The sequence below is a fragment of the Schistocerca cancellata genome, chromosome 6 (genome assembly GCF_023864275.1).
Source record: "Schistocerca cancellata isolate TAMUIC-IGC-003103 chromosome 6, iqSchCanc2.1, whole genome shotgun sequence".
NCBI classification, from domain to species: domain Eukaryota; kingdom Metazoa; phylum Arthropoda; class Insecta; order Orthoptera; family Acrididae; genus Schistocerca; species Schistocerca cancellata.
In genome coordinates this window covers 4,471,758-4,488,172 of record NC_064631.1, presented here as the reverse complement: position 1 = coordinate 4,488,172, position 16,415 = coordinate 4,471,758, and the positions used below count along the sequence as shown (strand labels likewise).

The 16,415-nt window shown below is 54.7% G+C and overlaps 17 non-coding genes across 17 annotated transcripts; all 17 read left to right on the top strand.

The window, feature by feature from the left end:
* Window positions 1-129: 129 nt before the first annotated feature.
* LOC126088702 (5S ribosomal RNA) lies at window positions 130-248 on the top strand. Its single transcript, XR_007520060.1, has one exon. It is a non-coding gene; the product is annotated as a 5S ribosomal RNA (ribosomal RNA).
* An 846-nt stretch (window positions 249-1,094) lies between these two features.
* Window positions 1,095-1,213, top strand: LOC126088701 (5S ribosomal RNA). Its single transcript, XR_007520059.1, has one exon. It is a non-coding gene; the product is annotated as a 5S ribosomal RNA (ribosomal RNA).
* An 850-nt stretch (window positions 1,214-2,063) lies between these two features.
* Window positions 2,064-2,182, top strand: LOC126088700 (5S ribosomal RNA). Its single transcript, XR_007520058.1, has one exon. It is a non-coding gene; the product is annotated as a 5S ribosomal RNA (ribosomal RNA).
* Window positions 2,183-3,041: 859 nt separating this feature from the next.
* LOC126089450 (5S ribosomal RNA) lies at window positions 3,042-3,159 on the top strand. The gene has a single exon (XR_007520774.1). It is a non-coding gene; the product is annotated as a 5S ribosomal RNA (ribosomal RNA).
* An 851-nt stretch (window positions 3,160-4,010) lies between these two features.
* Window positions 4,011-4,129, top strand: LOC126088699 (5S ribosomal RNA). The gene has a single exon (XR_007520057.1). It is a non-coding gene; the product is annotated as a 5S ribosomal RNA (ribosomal RNA).
* An 856-nt stretch (window positions 4,130-4,985) lies between these two features.
* On the top strand, window positions 4,986-5,103 carry LOC126089449 (5S ribosomal RNA). Its single transcript, XR_007520773.1, has one exon. It is a non-coding gene; the product is annotated as a 5S ribosomal RNA (ribosomal RNA).
* Window positions 5,104-5,954: 851 nt separating this feature from the next.
* Window positions 5,955-6,073, top strand: LOC126088698 (5S ribosomal RNA). Its single transcript, XR_007520056.1, has one exon. It is a non-coding gene; the product is annotated as a 5S ribosomal RNA (ribosomal RNA).
* Window positions 6,074-6,929: 856 nt separating this feature from the next.
* On the top strand, window positions 6,930-7,047 carry LOC126089416 (5S ribosomal RNA). Its single transcript, XR_007520743.1, has one exon. It is a non-coding gene; the product is annotated as a 5S ribosomal RNA (ribosomal RNA).
* Window positions 7,048-7,894: 847 nt separating this feature from the next.
* Window positions 7,895-8,013, top strand: LOC126088696 (5S ribosomal RNA). The gene has a single exon (XR_007520054.1). It is a non-coding gene; the product is annotated as a 5S ribosomal RNA (ribosomal RNA).
* Window positions 8,014-8,868: 855 nt separating this feature from the next.
* On the top strand, window positions 8,869-8,986 carry LOC126089447 (5S ribosomal RNA). Its single transcript, XR_007520771.1, has one exon. It is a non-coding gene; the product is annotated as a 5S ribosomal RNA (ribosomal RNA).
* An 851-nt stretch (window positions 8,987-9,837) lies between these two features.
* On the top strand, window positions 9,838-9,956 carry LOC126089147 (5S ribosomal RNA). The gene has a single exon (XR_007520485.1). It is a non-coding gene; the product is annotated as a 5S ribosomal RNA (ribosomal RNA).
* Window positions 9,957-10,812: 856 nt separating this feature from the next.
* On the top strand, window positions 10,813-10,930 carry LOC126089445 (5S ribosomal RNA). The gene has a single exon (XR_007520770.1). It is a non-coding gene; the product is annotated as a 5S ribosomal RNA (ribosomal RNA).
* Window positions 10,931-11,776: 846 nt separating this feature from the next.
* On the top strand, window positions 11,777-11,895 carry LOC126088695 (5S ribosomal RNA). The gene has a single exon (XR_007520053.1). It is a non-coding gene; the product is annotated as a 5S ribosomal RNA (ribosomal RNA).
* An 855-nt stretch (window positions 11,896-12,750) lies between these two features.
* Window positions 12,751-12,868, top strand: LOC126089444 (5S ribosomal RNA). Its single transcript, XR_007520769.1, has one exon. It is a non-coding gene; the product is annotated as a 5S ribosomal RNA (ribosomal RNA).
* Window positions 12,869-13,720: 852 nt separating this feature from the next.
* Window positions 13,721-13,839, top strand: LOC126089188 (5S ribosomal RNA). Its single transcript, XR_007520524.1, has one exon. It is a non-coding gene; the product is annotated as a 5S ribosomal RNA (ribosomal RNA).
* Window positions 13,840-14,696: 857 nt separating this feature from the next.
* On the top strand, window positions 14,697-14,814 carry LOC126089443 (5S ribosomal RNA). The gene has a single exon (XR_007520768.1). It is a non-coding gene; the product is annotated as a 5S ribosomal RNA (ribosomal RNA).
* An 851-nt stretch (window positions 14,815-15,665) lies between these two features.
* On the top strand, window positions 15,666-15,784 carry LOC126089146 (5S ribosomal RNA). The gene has a single exon (XR_007520484.1). It is a non-coding gene; the product is annotated as a 5S ribosomal RNA (ribosomal RNA).
* The last annotated feature ends 631 nt before the right edge of the window (window positions 15,785-16,415 follow it).

Sequence of the window (16,415 nt, the reverse complement as noted above, 5' to 3'; positions counted from 1 at the left end):
CGCGCCGTCCTCGAGGAACTGGCGGTTGCGGAAGGAAGCGCTTTCGTCAAATGCGGCCGAAAACTAACATTTTGTGTGTTGGGAGAAAAGCCGAACGAGAATTCTGCCGTGCTCCTACATTAGATGAGCGCCAACGGCCATACCATGATGAATACACCGGTTCTCGTCCGATCACCGAAGTTAAGCATCATCGGGCCCGGCTAGTACTTGGATGGGTGACCGCCTGGGAAACCCGGGTGCTGTTGGCTCCCTTACTGTTTTTTTTTTGTTATGTCGCCAGCCCAATTTTCAAACTACCTTTCTGTTGTGACAAAGATGCTTCCTTAAGCCTTTTAAACTACTGTAATGGAACGAAAATGCAGTAATTAACTCAGTTTGAGGGAGAATGTGCTAACCAAGTTTGCCAAGAAGACTTTGAAAACGACAAAACACTACGAATCGGCAGGTGATTTCTGAAATACGTCACCGCCTATTGTTGTGTAGGTGTGTTGAGTTCCAAATTTGATTTGTAACCACGAACTTATTCCTTAGTCGTCTCGTCTCGTCTCGTCTCGTCCCGCAGACGTTTGTCGTGCTTGCGCTGTCATATGGACCACGACCCGAGCGGCAGCGAGCGGCAGTCGAGCAAAGTCGGGACAAGTCGGGACGGGGACAGGGACAGGGATAGGAATGGTGCGAATGCACTGCAAACTACGCAGACACCTGGTGTGAGGCGAGGCGAGGCGAGGCGAGGCGAGGCGAGGAAGCCCACATCGCTACCAGTGGGCCCTCCAGCACGACACTGCCACACCCCGCACAGGCCCTCCGCTGAACACCAGGGACAAGATGCGTCCTCCGCTAGTGTCGAAGGCTGCACGCGCCCAGCGAATGACAGGGGGTGCAACGAGCAGCAGTGCGTCTCACACACGCGGCGGTGCGCCCGCCAATTCGGCCGTCACTCTGCTGGGACGCCGGGCGCGCCTCCCCGCGCCGTCCTCGAGGAACTGGCGGTTGCGGAAGGAAGCGCTTTCGTCAAATGCGGCCGAAAACTAACATTTTGTGTGTTGGGAGAAAAGCCGAACGCGAATTCTGCCGTGCTCCTACATTAGATGAGCGCCAACGGCCATACCATGATGAATACACCGGTTCTCGTCCGATCACCGAAGTTAAGCATCATCGGGCCCGGCTAGTACTTGGATGGGTGACCGCCTGGGAAACCCGGGTGCTGTTGGCTCCCTTCCTGTTTTTTTTTTTTTTGTTATGTCGCCAGCCCAATTTTCAAACTACCTTTCTGTTGTAACAAAGATGCTTCCTTAAGCCTTTTAAACTACTGTAATGGAACGAAAATGCAGTAATTAACTCAGTTTGAGGGAGAATGTGCTAACCAAGTTTGCCAAGAAGACTTTGAAAACGACAAAACACTACGAATCGGCAGGTGATTTCTGAAATACGTCACCGCCTATTGTTGTGTAGGTGTGTTGAGTTCCAAATTTGATTTGTAACCACGAACTTATTCCTTAGTCGTCTCGTCTCGTCTCGTCTCGTCCCGCAGACGTTTGTCGTGCTTGCGCTGTCATATGGACCACGACCCGAGCGGCAGCGAGCGGCAGTCGAGCAAAGTCGGGACAAGTCGGGACGGGGACAGGGACAGGGATAGGAATGGTGCGAATGCACTGCAAACTACGCAGACACCTGGTGTGAGGCGAGGCGAGGCGAGGCGAGGCGAGGCGAGGAAGCCCACATCGCTACCAGTGGGCCCTCCAGCACGACACTGCCACACCCCGCACAGGCCCTCCGCTGAACACCAGGGACAAGATGCGTCCTCCGCTAGTGTCGAAGGCTGCACGCGCCCAGCGAATGACAGGGGGTGCAACGAGCAGCAGTGCGTCTCACACACGCGGCGGTGCGCCCGCCAATTCGGCCGTCACTCTGCTGGGACGCCGGGCGCGCCTCCCCGCGCCGTCCTCGAGGAACTGGCGGTTGCGGAAGGAAGCGCTTTCGTCAAATGCGGCCGAAAACTAACATTTTGTGTGTTGGGAGAAAAGCCGAACGCGAATCCTGCCGTGCTCCTACATTAGATGAGCGCCAACGGCCATACCATGATGAATACACCGGTTCTCGTCCGATCACCGAAGTTAAGCATCATCGGGCCCGGCTAGTACTTGGATGGGTGACCGCCTGGGAAACCCGGGTGCTGTTGGCTCCCTTCCTGTTTTTTTTTTTTTTTTTTGTTATGTCGCCATCCCAAATTTCAAACTACCTTTCTGTTGTGACAAAGATGCTTCCTTAAGCCTTTTAAACTACTGTAATGGTACGAAAATGCAGTAATTAACTCAGTTTGAGGGAGAATGTGCTAACAAAGTTTGCCAAAAAGACTTTGAAAACGACAAAACAGTACGAATCGGCAGGTGATTTCTGAAATACGTCACCGCCTATTGTTGTGTAGGAGTGTAGAGTTCCAAATTTGATTTGTAACCACGAATTTATTCCTTAGTCGTCTCGTCTCGTCTCGTCTCGTCTCGTCCCGCAGACGTTTGTCGTGCTTGCGCTGTCATATGGACCACGACCCGAGCGGCAGCGAGCGGCAGTCGAGCAAAGTCGGGACAAGTCGGGACGGGGACAGGGACAGGGATAGGAATGGTGCGAATGCACTGCAAACTACGCAGACACCTGGTGTGAGGCGAGGCGAGGCGAGGCGAGGCGAGGCGAGGAAGCCCACATCGCTACCAGTGGGCCCTCCAGCACGACACTGCCACACCCCGCACAGGCCTTCCGCTGAACACCAGGGACAAGATGCGTCCTCCGCTTGTGTCAAAGGCTGCACGCGCCCAGCGTATGACAGGGGGTGCAACGAGCAGCAGTGCGTCTCACACACGCGGCGGTGCGCCCGCCAATTCGGCCGTCACTCTGCTGGGACGCCGGGCGCGCCTTCCCGCGCCGTCCTCGAGGAACTGGCGGTTGCGGAAGGAAGCGCTTTCGTCAAATGCGGCCGAAAACTAACATTTTGTGTGTTGGGAGAAAAGCCGAACGAGAATTCTGCCGTGCTCCTACATTAGATGAGCGCCAACGGCCATACCATGATGAATACACCGGTTCTCGTCCGATCACCGAAGTTAAGCATCAACGGGCCCGTCTAGTACTTGATGGGTGACCGCCTGGGAAACCCGGGTGCTGTTGGCTCCCTTACTGTTTTTTTTTTGTTATGTCGCCAGCCCAATTTTCAAACTACCTTTCTGTTGTGACAAAGATGCTTCCTTAAGCCTTTTAAACTACTGTAATGGTACGAAAATGCAGTAATTAACTCAGTTTGAGGGAGAATGTGCTAACCAAGTTTGCCAAAAAGACTTTGAAAACGACAAAACAGTACGAATCGGCAGGTGATTTCTGAAATACGTCACCGCCTATTGTTGTGTAGGAGTGTAGAGTTCCAAATTTGATTTGTAACCACGAATTTATTCCTTAGTCGTCTCGTCTCGTCTCGTCTCGTCTCGTCCCGCAGACGTTTGTCGTGCTTGCGCTGTCATATGGACCACGACCCGAGCGGCAGCGAGCGGCAGTCGAGCAAAGTCGGGACAAGTCGGGACGGGGACAGGGACAGGGATAGGAATGGTGCGAATGCACTGCAAACTACGCAGACACCTGGTGTGAGGCGAGGCGAGGCGAGGCGAGGCGAGGCGAGGAAGCCCACATCGCTACCAGTGGGCCCTCCAGCACGACACTGCCACACCCCGCACAGGCCCTCCGCTGAACACCAGGGACAAGATGCGTCCTCCGCTAGTGTCGAAGGCTGCACGCGCCCAGCGAATGACAGGGGGTGCAACGAGCAGCAGTGCGTCTCACACACGCGGCGGTGCGCCCGCCAATTCGGCCGTCACTCTGCTGGGACGCCGGGCGCGCCTCCCCGCGCCGTCCTCGAGGAACTGGCGGTTGCGGAAGGAAGCGCTTTCGTCAAATGCGGCCGAAAACTAACATTTTGTGTGTTGGGAGAAAAGCCGAACGCGAATTCTGCCGTGCTCCTACATTAGATGAGCGCCAACGGCCATACCATGATGAATACACCGGTTCTCGTCCGATCACCGAAGTTAAGCATCATCGGGCCCGGCTAGTACTTGGATGGGTGACCGCCTGGGAAACCCGGGTGCTGTTGGCTCCCTTCCTGTTTTTTTTTTTTTTTGTTATGTCGCCATCCCAAATTTCAAACTACCTTTCTGTTGTGACAAAGATGCTTCCTTAAGCCTTTTAAACTACTGTAATGGTACGAAAATGCAGTAATTAACTCAGTTTGAGGGAGAATGTGCTAACCAAGTTTGCCAAAAAGACTTTGAAAACGACAAAACAGTACGAATCGGCAGGTGATTTCTGAAATACGTCACCGCCTATTGTTGTGTAGGAGTGTAGAGTTCCAAATTTGATTTGTAACCACGAATTTATTCCTTAGTCGTCTCGTCTCGTCTCGTCTCGTCTCGTCCCGCAGACGTTTGTCGTGCTTGCGCTGTCATATGGACCACGACCCGAGCGGCAGCGAGCGGCAGTCGAGCAAAGTCGGGACAAGTCGGGACGGGGACAGGGACAGGGACAGGAATGGTGCGAATGCACTGCAAACTACGCAGACACCTGGTGTGAGGCGAGGCGAGGCGAGGCGAGGCGAGGCGAGGAAGCCCACATCGCTACCAGTGGGCCCTCCAGCACGACACTGCCACACCCCGCACAGGCCTTCCGCTGAACACCAGGGACAAGATGCGTCCTCCGCTTGTGTCAAAGGCTGCACGCGCCCAGCGAATGACAGGGGGTGCAACGAGCAGCAGTGCGTCTCACACACGCGGCGGTGCGCCCGCCAATTCGGCCGTCACTCTGCTGGGACGCCGGGCGCGCCTTCCCGCGCCGTCCTCGAGGAACTGGCGGTTGCGGAAGGAAGCGCTTTCGTCAAATGCGGCCGAAAACTAACATTTTGTGTGTTGGGAGAAAAGCCGAACGAGAATTCTGCCGTGCTCCTACATTAGATGAGCGCCAACGGCCATACCATGATGAATACACCGGTTCTCGTCCGATCACCGAAGTTAAGCATCAACGGGCCCGTCTAGTACTTGATGGGTGACCGCCTGGGAAACCCGGGTGCTGTTGGCTCACTTACTGTTTTTTTTTTGTTATGTCGCCAGCCCAATTTTCAAACTACCTTTCTGTTGTGACAAAGATGCTTCCTTAAGCCTTTTAAACTACTGTAATGGTACGAAAATGCAGTAATTAACTCAGTTTGAGGGAGAATGTGCTAACCAAGTTTGCCAAAAAGACTTTGAAAACGACAAAACAGTACGAATCGGCAGGTGATTTCTGAAATACGTCACCGCCTATTGTTGTGTAGGAGTGTAGAGTTCCAAATTTGATTTGTAACCACGAATTTATTCCTTAGTCGTCTCGTCTCGTCTCGTCTCGTCTCGTCCCGCAGACGTTTGTCGTGCTTGCGCTGTCATATGGACCACGACCCGAGCGGCAGCGAGCGGCAGTCGAGCAAAGTCGGGACAAGTCGGGACGGGGACAGGGACAGGGATAGGAATGGTGCGAATGCACTGCAAACTACGCAGACACCTGGTGTGAGGCGAGGCGAGGCGAGGCGAGGCGAGGCGAGGAAGCCCACATCGCTACCAGTGGGCCCTCCAGCACGACACTGCCACACCCCGCACAGGCCCTCCGCTGAACACCAGGGACAAGATGCGTCCTCCGCTAGTGTCGAAGGCTGCACGCGCCCAGCGAATGACAGGGGGTGCAACGAGCAGCAGTGCGTCTCACACACGCGGCGGTGCGCCCGCCAATTCGGCCGTCACTCTGCTGGGACGCCGGGCGCGCCTCCCCGCGCCGTCCTCGAGGAACTGGCGGTTGCGGAAGGAAGCGCTTTCGTCAAATGCGGCCGAAAACTAACATTTTGTGTGTTGGGAGAAAAGCCGAACGCGAATTCTGCCGTGCTCCTACATTAGATGAGCGCCAACGGCCATACCATGATGAATACACCGGTTCTCGTCCGATCACCGAAGTTAAGCATCATCGGGCCCGGCTAGTACTTGGATGGGTGACCGCCTGGGAAACCCGGGTGCTGTTGGCTCCCTTCCTGTTTTTTTTTTTTTTTGTTATGTCGCCATCCCAAATTTCAAACTACCTTTCTGTTGTGACAAAGATGCTTCCTTAAGCCTTTTAAACTACTGTAATGGTACGAAAATGCAGTAATTAACTCAGTTTGAGGGAGAATGTGCTAACCAAGTTTGCCAAAAAGACTTTGAAAACGACAAAACAGTACGAATCGGCAGGTGATTTCTGAAATACGTCACCGCCTATTGTTGTGTAGGAGTGTAGAGTTCCAAATTTGATTTGTAACCACGAATTTATTCCTTAGTCGTCTCGTCTCGTCTCGTCTCGTCTCGTCCCGCAGACGTTTGTCGTGATTGCGCTGTCATATGGACCACGACCCGAGCGGCAGCGAGCGGCAGTCGAGCAAAGTCGGGACAAGTCGGGACGGGGACAGGGACAGGGACAGGAATGGTGCGAATGCACTGCAAACTACGCAGACACCTGGTGTGAGGCGAGGCGAGGCGAGGCGAGGCGAGGCGAGGAAGCCCACATCGCTACCAGTGGGCCCTCCAGCACGACACTGCCACACACCGCACAGGCCTTCCGCTGAACACCAGGGACAAGATGCGTCCTCCGCTTGTGTCAAAGGCTGCACGCGCCCAGCGAATGACAGGGGGTGCAACGAGCAGCAGTGCGTCTCACACACGCGGCGGTGCGCCCGCCAATTCGGCCGTCACTCTGCTGGGACGCCGGGCGCGCCTTCCCGCGCCGTCCTCGAGGAACTGGCGGTTGCGGAAGGAAGCGCTTTCGTCAAATGCGGCCGAAAACTAACATTTTGTGTGTTGGGAGAAAAGCCGAACGAGAATTCTGCCGTGCTCCTACATTAGATGAGCGCCAACGGCCATACCATGATGAATACACCGGTTCTCGTCCGATCACCGAAGTTAAGCATCAACGGGCCCGTCTAGTACTTGATGGGTGACCGCCTGGGAAACCCAGGTGCTGTTGGCTCCCTTACTGTTTTTTTTTTTGTTATGTCGCCAGCCCAATTTTCAAACTACCTTTCTGTTGTGACAAAGATGCTTCCTTAAGCCTTTTAAACTACTGTAATGGAACGAAAATGCAGTAATTAACTCAGTTTGAGGGAGAATGTGCTAACCAAGTTTGCCAAGAAGACTTTGAAAACGACAAAACACTACGAATCGGCAGGTGATTTCTGAAATACGTCACCGCCTATTGTTGTGTAGGTGTGTTGAGTTCCAAATTTGATTTGTAACCACGAACTTATTCCTTAGTCGTCTCGTCTCGTCTCGTCTCGTCCCGCAGACGTTTGTCGTGCTTGCGCTGTCATATGGACCACGACCCGAGCGGCAGCGAGCGGCAGTCGAGCAAAGTCGGGACAAGTCGGGACGGGGACAGGGACAGGGATAGGAATGGTGCGAATGCACTGCAAACTACGCAGACACCTGGTGTGAGGCGAGGCGAGGCGAGGCGAGGCGAGGCGAGGAAGCCCACATCGCTACCAGTGGGCCCTCCAGCACGACACTGCCACACCCCGCACAGGCCCTCCGCTGAACACCAGGGACAAGATGCGTCCTCCGCTAGTGTCGAAGGCTGCACGCGCCCAGCGAATGACAGGGGGTGCAACGAGCAGCAGTGCGCCTCACACACGCGGCGGTGCGCCCGCCAATTCGGCCGTCACTCTGCTGGGACGCCGGGCGCGCCTCCCCGCGCCGTCCTCGAGGAACTGGCGGTTGCGGAAGGAAGCGCTTTCGTCAAATGCGGCCGAAAACTAACATTTTGTGTGTTGGGAGAAAAGCCGAACGCGAATTCTGCCGTGCTCCTACATTAGATGAGCGCCAACGGCCATACCATGATGAATACACCGGTTCTCGTCCGATCACCGAAGTTAAGCATCATCGGGCCCGGCTAGTACTTGGATGGGTGACCGCCTGGGAAACCCGGGTGCTGTTGGCTCCCTTCCTGTTTTTTTTTTTTTTGTTATGTCGCCATCCCAAATTTCAAACTACCTTTCTGTTGTGACAAAGATGCTTCCTTAAGCCTTTTAAACTACTGTAATGGTACGAAAATGCAGTAATTAACTCAGTTTGAGGGAGAATGTGCTAACCAAGTTTGCCAAAAAGACTTTGAAAACGACAAAACAGTACGAATCGGCAGGTGATTTCTGAAATACGTCACCGCCTATTGTTGTGTAGGAGTGTAGAGTTCCAAATTTGATTTGTAACCACGAATTTATTCCTTAGTCGTCTCGTCTCGTCTCGTCTCGTCTCGTCCCGCAGACGTTTGTCGTGCTTGCGCTGTCATATGGACCACGACCCGAGCGGCAGCGAGCGGCAGTCGAGCAAAGTCGGGACAAGTCGGGACGGGGACAGGGACAGGGACAGGAATGGTGCGAATGCACTGCAAACTACGCAGACACCTGGTGTGAGGCGAGGCGAGGCGAGGCGAGGCGAGGCGAGGAAGCCCACATCGCTACCAGTGGGCCCTCCAGCACGACACTGCCACACCCCGCACAGGCCTTCCGCTGAACACCAGGGACAAGATGCGTCCTCCGCTTGTGTCAAAGGCTGCACGCGCCCAGCGAATGACAGGGGGTGCAACGAGCAGCAGTGCGTCTCACACACGCGGCGGTGCGCCCGCCAATTCGGCCGTCACTCTGCTGGGACGCCGGGCGCGCCTTCCCGCGCCGTCCTCGAGGAACTGGCGGTTGCGGAAGGAAGCGCTTTCGTCAAATGCGGCCGAAAACTAACATTTTGTGTGTTGGGAGAAAAGCCGAACGAGAATTCTGCCGTGCTCCTACATTAGATGAGCGCCAACGGCCATACCATGATGAATACACCGGTTCTCGTCCGATCACCGAAGTTAAGCATCAACGGGCCCGTCTAGTACTTGATGGGTGACCGCCTGGGAAACCCGGGTGCTGTTGGCTCCCTTACTGTTTTTTTTTTGTTATGTCGCCAGCCCAATTTTCAAACTACCTTTCTGTTGTGACAAAGATGCTTCCTTAAGCCTTTTAAACTACTGTAATGGTACGAAAATGCAGTAATTAACTCAGTTTGAGGGAGAATGTGCTAACCAAGTTTGCCAAAAAGACTTTGAAAACGACAAAACAGTACGAATCGGCAGGTGATTTCTGAAATACGTCACCGCCTATTGTTGTGTAGGAGTGTAGAGTTCCAAATTTGATTTGTAACCACGAATTTATTCCTTAGTCGTCTCGTCTCGTCTCGTCTCGTCTCGTCCCGCAGACGTTTGTCGTGCTTGCGCTGTCATATGGACCACGACCCGAGCGGCAGCGAGCGGCAGTCGAGCAAAGTCGGGACAAGTCGGGACGGGGACAGGGACAGGGATAGGAATGGTGCGAATGCACTGCAAACTACGCAGACACCTGGTGTGAGGCGAGGCGAGGCGAGGCGAGGCGAGGCGAGGAAGCCCACATCGCTACCAGTGGGCCCTCCAGCACGACACTGCCACACCCCGCACAGGCCCTCCGCTGAACACCAGGGACAAGATGCGTCCTCCGCTAGTGTCGAAGGCTGCACGCGCCCAGCGAATGACAGGGGGTGCAACGAGCAGCAGTGCGTCTCACACACGCGGCGGTGCGCCCGCCAATTCGGCCGTCACTCTGCTGGGACGCCGGGCGCGCCTCCCCGCGCCGTCCTCGAGGAACTGGCGGTTGCGGAAGGAAGCGCTTTCGTCAAATGCGGCCGAAAACTAACATTTTGTGTGTTGGGAGAAAAGCCGAACGCGAATTCTGCCGTGCTCCTACATTAGATGAGCGCCAACGGCCATACCATGATGAATACACCGGTTCTCGTCCGATCACCGAAGTTAAGCATCATCGGGCCCGGCTAGTACTTGGATGGGTGACCGGCTGGGAAACCCGGGTGCTGTTGGCTCCCTTCCTGTTTTTTTTTTTTTTTGTTATGTCGCCATCCCAAATTTCAAACTACCTTTCTGTTGTGACAAAGATGCTTCCTTAAGCCTTTTAAACTACTGTAATGGTACGAAAATGCAGTAATTAACTCAGTTTGAGGGAGAATGTGCTAACCAAGTTTGCCAAAAAGACTTTGAAAACGACAAAACAGTACGAATCGGCAGGTGATTTCTGAAATACGTCACCGCCTATTGTTGTGTAGGAGTGTAGAGTTCCAAATTTGATTTGTAACCACGAATTTATTCCTTAGTCGTCTCGTCTCGTCTCGTCTCGTCTCGTCCCGCAGACGTTTGTCGTGATTGCGCTGTCATATGGACCACGACCCGAGCGGCAGCGAGCGGCAGTCGAGCAAAGTCGGGACAAGTCGGGACGGGGACAGGGACAGGGACAGGAATGGTGCGAATGCACTGCAAACTACGCAGACACCTGGTGTGAGGCGAGGCGAGGCGAGGCGAGGCGAGGCGAGGAAGCCCACATCGCTACCAGTGGGCCCTCCAGCACGACACTGCCACACACCGCACAGGCCTTCCGCTGAACACCAGGGACAAGATGCGTCCTCCGCTTGTGTCAAAGGCTGCACGCGCCCAGCGAATGACAGGGGGTGCAACGAGCAGCAGTGCGTCTCACACACGCGGCGGTGCGCCCGCCAATTCGGCCGTCACTCTGCTGGGACGCCGGGCGCGCCTTCCCGCGCCGTCCTCGAGGAACTGGCGGTTGCGGAAGGAAGCGCTTTCGTCAAATGCGGCCGAAAACTAACATTTTGTGTGTTGGGAGAAAAGCCGAACGAGAATTCTGCCGTGCTCCTACATTAGATGAGCGCCAACGGCCATACCATGATGAATACACCGGTTCTCGTCCGATCACCGAAGTTAAGCATCAACGGGCCCGTCTAGTACTTGATGGGTGACCGCCTGGGAAACCCGGGTGCTGTTGGCTCCCTTACTGTTTTTTTTTTGTTATGTCGCCAGCCCAATTTTCAAACTACCTTTCTGTTGTGACAAAGATGCTTCCTTAAGCCTTTTAAACTACTGTAATGGAACGAAAATGCAGTAATTAACTCAGTTTGAGGGAGAATGTGCTAACCAAGTTTGCCAAGAAGACTTTGAAAACGACAAAACACTACGAATCGGCAGGTGATTTCTGAAATACGTCACCGCCTATTGTTGTGTAGGTGTGTTGAGTTCCAAATTTGATTTGTAACCACGAACTTATTCCTTAGTCGTCTCGTCTCGTCTCGTCTCGTCCCGCAGACGTTTGTCGTGCTTGCGCTGTCATATGGACCACGACCCGAGCGGCAGCGAGCGGCAGTCGAGCAAAGTCGGGACAAGTCGGGACGGGGACAGGGACAGGGATAGGAATGGTGCGAATGCACTGCAAACTACGCAGACACCTGGTGTGAGGCGAGGCGAGGCGAGGCGAGGCGAGGCGAGGAAGCCCACATCGCTACCAGTGGGCCCTCCAGCACGACACTGCCACACCCCGCACAGGCCCTCCGCTGAACACCAGGGACAAGATGCGTCCTCCGCTAGTGTCGAAGGCTGCACGCGCCCAGCGAATGACAGGGGGTGCAACGAGCAGCAGTGCGCCTCACACACGCGGCGGTGCGCCCGCCAATTCGGCCGTCACTCTGCTGGGACGCCGGGCGCGCCTCCCCGCGCCGTCCTCGAGGAACTGGCGGTTGCGGAAGGAAGCGCTTTCGTCAAATGCGGCCGAAAACTAACATTTTGTGTGTTGGGAGAAAAGCCGAACGCGAATTCTGCCGTGCTCCTACATTAGATGAGCGCCAACGGCCATACCATGATGAATACACCGGTTCTCGTCCGATCACCGAAGTTAAGCATCATCGGGCCCGGCTAGTACTTGGATGGGTGACCGCCTGGGAAACCCGGGTGCTGTTGGCTCCCTTCCTGTTTTTTTTTTTTTTGTTATGTCGCCATCCCAAATTTCAAACTACCTTTCTGTTGTGACAAAGATGCTTCCTTAAGCCTTTTAAACTACTGTAATGGTACGAAAATGCAGTAATTAACTCAGTTTGAGGGAGAATGTGCTAACCAAGTTTGCCAAAAAGACTTTGAAAACGACAAAACAGTACGAATCGGCAGGTGATTTCTGAAATACGTCACCGCCTATTGTTGTGTAGGAGTGTAGAGTTCCAAATTTGATTTGTAACCACGAATTTATTCCTTAGTCGTCTCGTCTCGTCTCGTCTCGTCTCGTCCCGCAGACGTTTGTCGTGCTTGCGCTGTCATATGGACCACGACCCGAGCGGCAGCGAGCGGCAGTCGAGCAAAGTCGGGACAAGTCGGGACGGGGACAGGGACAGGGACAGGAATGGTGCGAATGCACTGCAAACTACGCAGACACCTGGTGTGAGGCGAGGCGAGGCGAGGCGAGGCGAGGCGAGGAAGCCCACATCGCTACCAGTGGGCCCTCCAGCACGACACTGCCACACCCCGCACAGGCCTTCCGCTGAACACCAGGGACAAGATGCGTCCTCCGCTTGTGTCAAAGGCTGCACGCGCCCAGCGAATGACAGGGGGTGCAACGAGCAGCAGTGCGTCTCACACACGCGGCGGTGCGCCCGCCAATTCGGCCGTCACTCTGCTGGGACGCCGGGCGCGCCTTCCCGCGCCGTCCTCGAGGAACTGGCGGTTGCGAAAGGAAGCGCTTTCGTCAAATGCGGCCGAAAACTAACATTTTGTGTGTTGGGAGAAAAGCCGAACGAGAATTCTGCCGTGCTCCTACATTAGATGAGCGCCAACGGCCATACCATGATGAATACACCGGTTCTCGTCCGATCACCGAAGTTAAGCATCAACGGGCCCGTCTAGTACTTGATGGGTGACCGCCTGGGAAACCCGGGTGCTGTTGGCTCCCTTACTGTTTTTTTTTTTGTTATGTCGCCAGCCCAATTTTCAAACTACCTTTCTGTTGTGACAAAGATGCTTCCTTAAGCCTTTTAAACTACTGTAATGGTACGAAAATGCAGTAATTAACTCAGTTTGAGGGAGAATGTGCTAACCAAGTTTGCCAAAAAGACTTTGAAAACGACAAAACAGTACGAATCGGCAGGTGATTTCTGAAATACGTCACCGCCTATTGTTGTGTAGGAGTGTAGAGTTCCAAATTTGATTTGTAACCACGAATTTATTCCTTAGTCGTCTCGTCTCGTCTCGTCTCGTCTCGTCCCGCAGACGTTTGTCGTGCTTGCGCTGTCATATGGACCACGACCCGAGCGGCAGCGAGCGGCAGTCGAGCAAAGTCGGGACAAGTCGGGACGGGGACAGGGACAGGGATAGGAATGGTGCGAATGCACTGCAAACTACGCAGACACCTGGTGTGAGGCGAGGCGAGGCGAGGCGAGGCGAGGCGAGGAAGCCCACATCGCTACCAGTGGGCCCTCCAGCACGACACTGCCACACCCCGCACAGGCCCTCCGCTGAACACCAGGGACAAGATGCGTCCTCCGCTAGTGTCGAAGGCTGCACGCGCCCAGCGAATGACAGGGGGTGCAACGAGCAGCAGTGCGTCTCACACACGCGGCGGTGCGCCCGCCAATTCGGCCGTCACTCTGCTGGGACGCCGGGCGCGCCTCCCCGCGCCGTCCTCGAGGAACTGGCGGTTGCGGAAGGAAGCGCTTTCGTCAAATGCGGCCGAAAACTAACATTTTGTGTGTTGGGAGAAAAGCCGAACGCGAATTCTGCCGTGCTCCTACATTAGATGAGCGCCAACGGCCATACCATGATGAATACACCGGTTCTCGTCCGATCACCGAAGTTAAGCATCATCGGGCCCGGCTAGTACTTGGATGGGTGACCGCCTGGGAAACGCGGGTGCTGTTGGCTCCCTTCCTGTTTTTTTTTTTTTTTTGTTATGTCGCCATCCCAAATTTCAAACTACCTTTCTGTTGTGACAAAGATGCTTCCTTAAGCCTTTTAAACTACTGTAATGGTACGAAAATGCAGTAATTAACTCAGTTTGAGGGAGAATGTGCTAACCAAGTTTGCCAAAAAGACTTTGAAAACGACAAAACAGTACGAATCGGCAGGTGATTTCTGAAATACGTCACCGCCTATTGTTGTGTAGGAGTGTAGAGTTCCAAATTTGATTTGTAACCACGAATTTATTCCTTAGTCGTCTCGTCTCGTCTCGTCTCGTCTCGTCCCGCAGACGTTTGTCGTGCTTGCGCTGTCATATGGACCACGACCCGAGCGGCAGCGAGCGGCAGTCGAGCAAAGTCGGGACAAGTCGGGACGGGGACAGGGACAGGGACAGGAATGGTGCGAATGCACTGCAAACTACGCAGACACCTGGTGTGAGGCGAGGCGAGGCGAGGCGAGGCGAGGCGAGGAAGCCCACATCGCTACCAGTGGGCCCTCCAGCACGACACTGCCACACCCCGCACAGGCCTTCCGCTGAACACCAGGGACAAGATGCGTCCTCCGCTTGTGTCAAAGGCTGCACGCGCCCAGCGAATGACAGGGGGTGCAACGAGCAGCAGTGCGTCTCACACACGCGGCGGTGCGCCCGCCAATTCGGCCGTCACTCTGCTGGGACGCCGGGCGCGCCTTCCCGCGCCGTCCTCGAGGAACTGGCGGTTGCGGAAGGAAGCGCTTTCGTCAAATGCGGCCGAAAACTAACATTTTGTGTGTTGGGAGAAAAGCCGAACGAGAATTCTGCCGTGCTCCTACATTAGATGAGCGCCAACGGCCATACCATGATGAATACACCGGTTCTCGTCCGATCACCGAAGTTAAGCATCAACGGGCCCGTCTAGTACTTGATGGGTGACCGCCTGGGAAACCCGGGTGCTGTTGGCTCCCTTACTGTTTTTTTTTTGTTATGTCGCCAGCCCAATTTTCAAACTACCTTTCTGTTGTGACAAAGATGCTTCCTTAAGCCTTTTAAACTACTGTAATGGTACGAAAATGCAGTAATTAACTCAGTTTGAGGGAGAATGTGCTAACCAAGTTTGCCAAAAAGACTTTGAAAACGACAAAACAGTACGAATCGGCAGGTGATTTCTGAAATACGTCACCGCCTATTGTTGTGTAGGAGTGTAGAGTTCCAAATTTGATTTGTAACCACGAATTTATTCCTTAGTCGTCTCGTCTCGTCTCGTCTCGTCTCGTCCCGCAGACGTTTGTCGTGCTTGCGCTGTCATATGGACCACGACCCGAGCGGCAGCGAGCGGCAGTCGAGCAAAGTCGGGACAAGTCGGGACGGGGACAGGGACAGGGATAGGAATGGTGCGAATGCACTGCAAACTACGCAGACACCTGGTGTGAGGCGAGGCGAGGCGAGGCGAGGCGAGGCGAGGAAGCCCACATCGCTACCAGTGGGCCCTCCAGCACGACACTGCCACACCCCGCACAGGCCCTCCGCTGAACACCAGGGACAAGATGCGTCCTCCGCTAGTGTCGAAGGCTGCACGCGCCCAGCGAATGACAGGGGGTGCAACGAGCAGCAGTGCGTCTCACACACGCGGCGGTGCGCCCGCCAATTCGGCCGTCACTCTGCTGGGACGCCGGGCGCGCCTCCCCGCGCCGTCCTCGAGGAACTGGCGGTTGCGGAAGGAAGCGCTTTCGTCAAATGCGGCCGAAAACTAACATTTTGTGTGTTGGGAGAAAAGCCGAACGCGAATTCTGCCGTGCTCCTACATTAGATGAGCGCCAACGGCCATACCATGATGAATACACCGGTTCTCGTCCGATCACCGAAGTTAAGCATCATCGGGCCCGGCTAGTACTTGGATGGGTGACCGGCTGGGAAACCCGGGTGCTGTTGGCTCCCTTACTGTTTTTTTTTTGTTATGTCGCCAGCCCAATTTTCAAACTACCTTTCTGTTGTGACAAAGATGCTTCCTTAAGCCTTTTAAACTACTGTAATGGAACGAAAATGCAGTAATTAACTCAGTTTGAGGGAGAATGTGCTAACCAAGTTTGCCAAGAAGACTTTGAAAACGACAAAACAGTACGAATCGGCAGGTGATTTCTGAAATACGTCACCGCCTATTGTTGTGTAGGAGTGTAGAGTTCCAAATTTGATTTGTAACCACGAATTTATTCCTTAGTCGTCTCGTCTCGTCTCGTCTCGTCTCGTCCCGCAGACGTTTGTCGTGCTTGCGCTGTCATATGGACCACGACCCGAGCGGCAGCGAGCGGCAGTCGAGCAAAGTCGGGACAAGTCGGGACGGGGACAGGGACAGGGATAGGAATGGTGCGAATGCACTGCAAACTACGCAGACACCTGGTGTGAGGCGAGGCGAGGCGAGGCGAGGCGAGGCGAGGAAGCCCACATCGCTACCAGTGGGCCCTCCAGCACGACACTGCCACACCCCGCACAGGCCCTCCGCTGAACACCAGGGACAAGATGCGTCCTCCGCTAGTGTCGAAGGCTGCACGCGCCCAGCGAATGACAG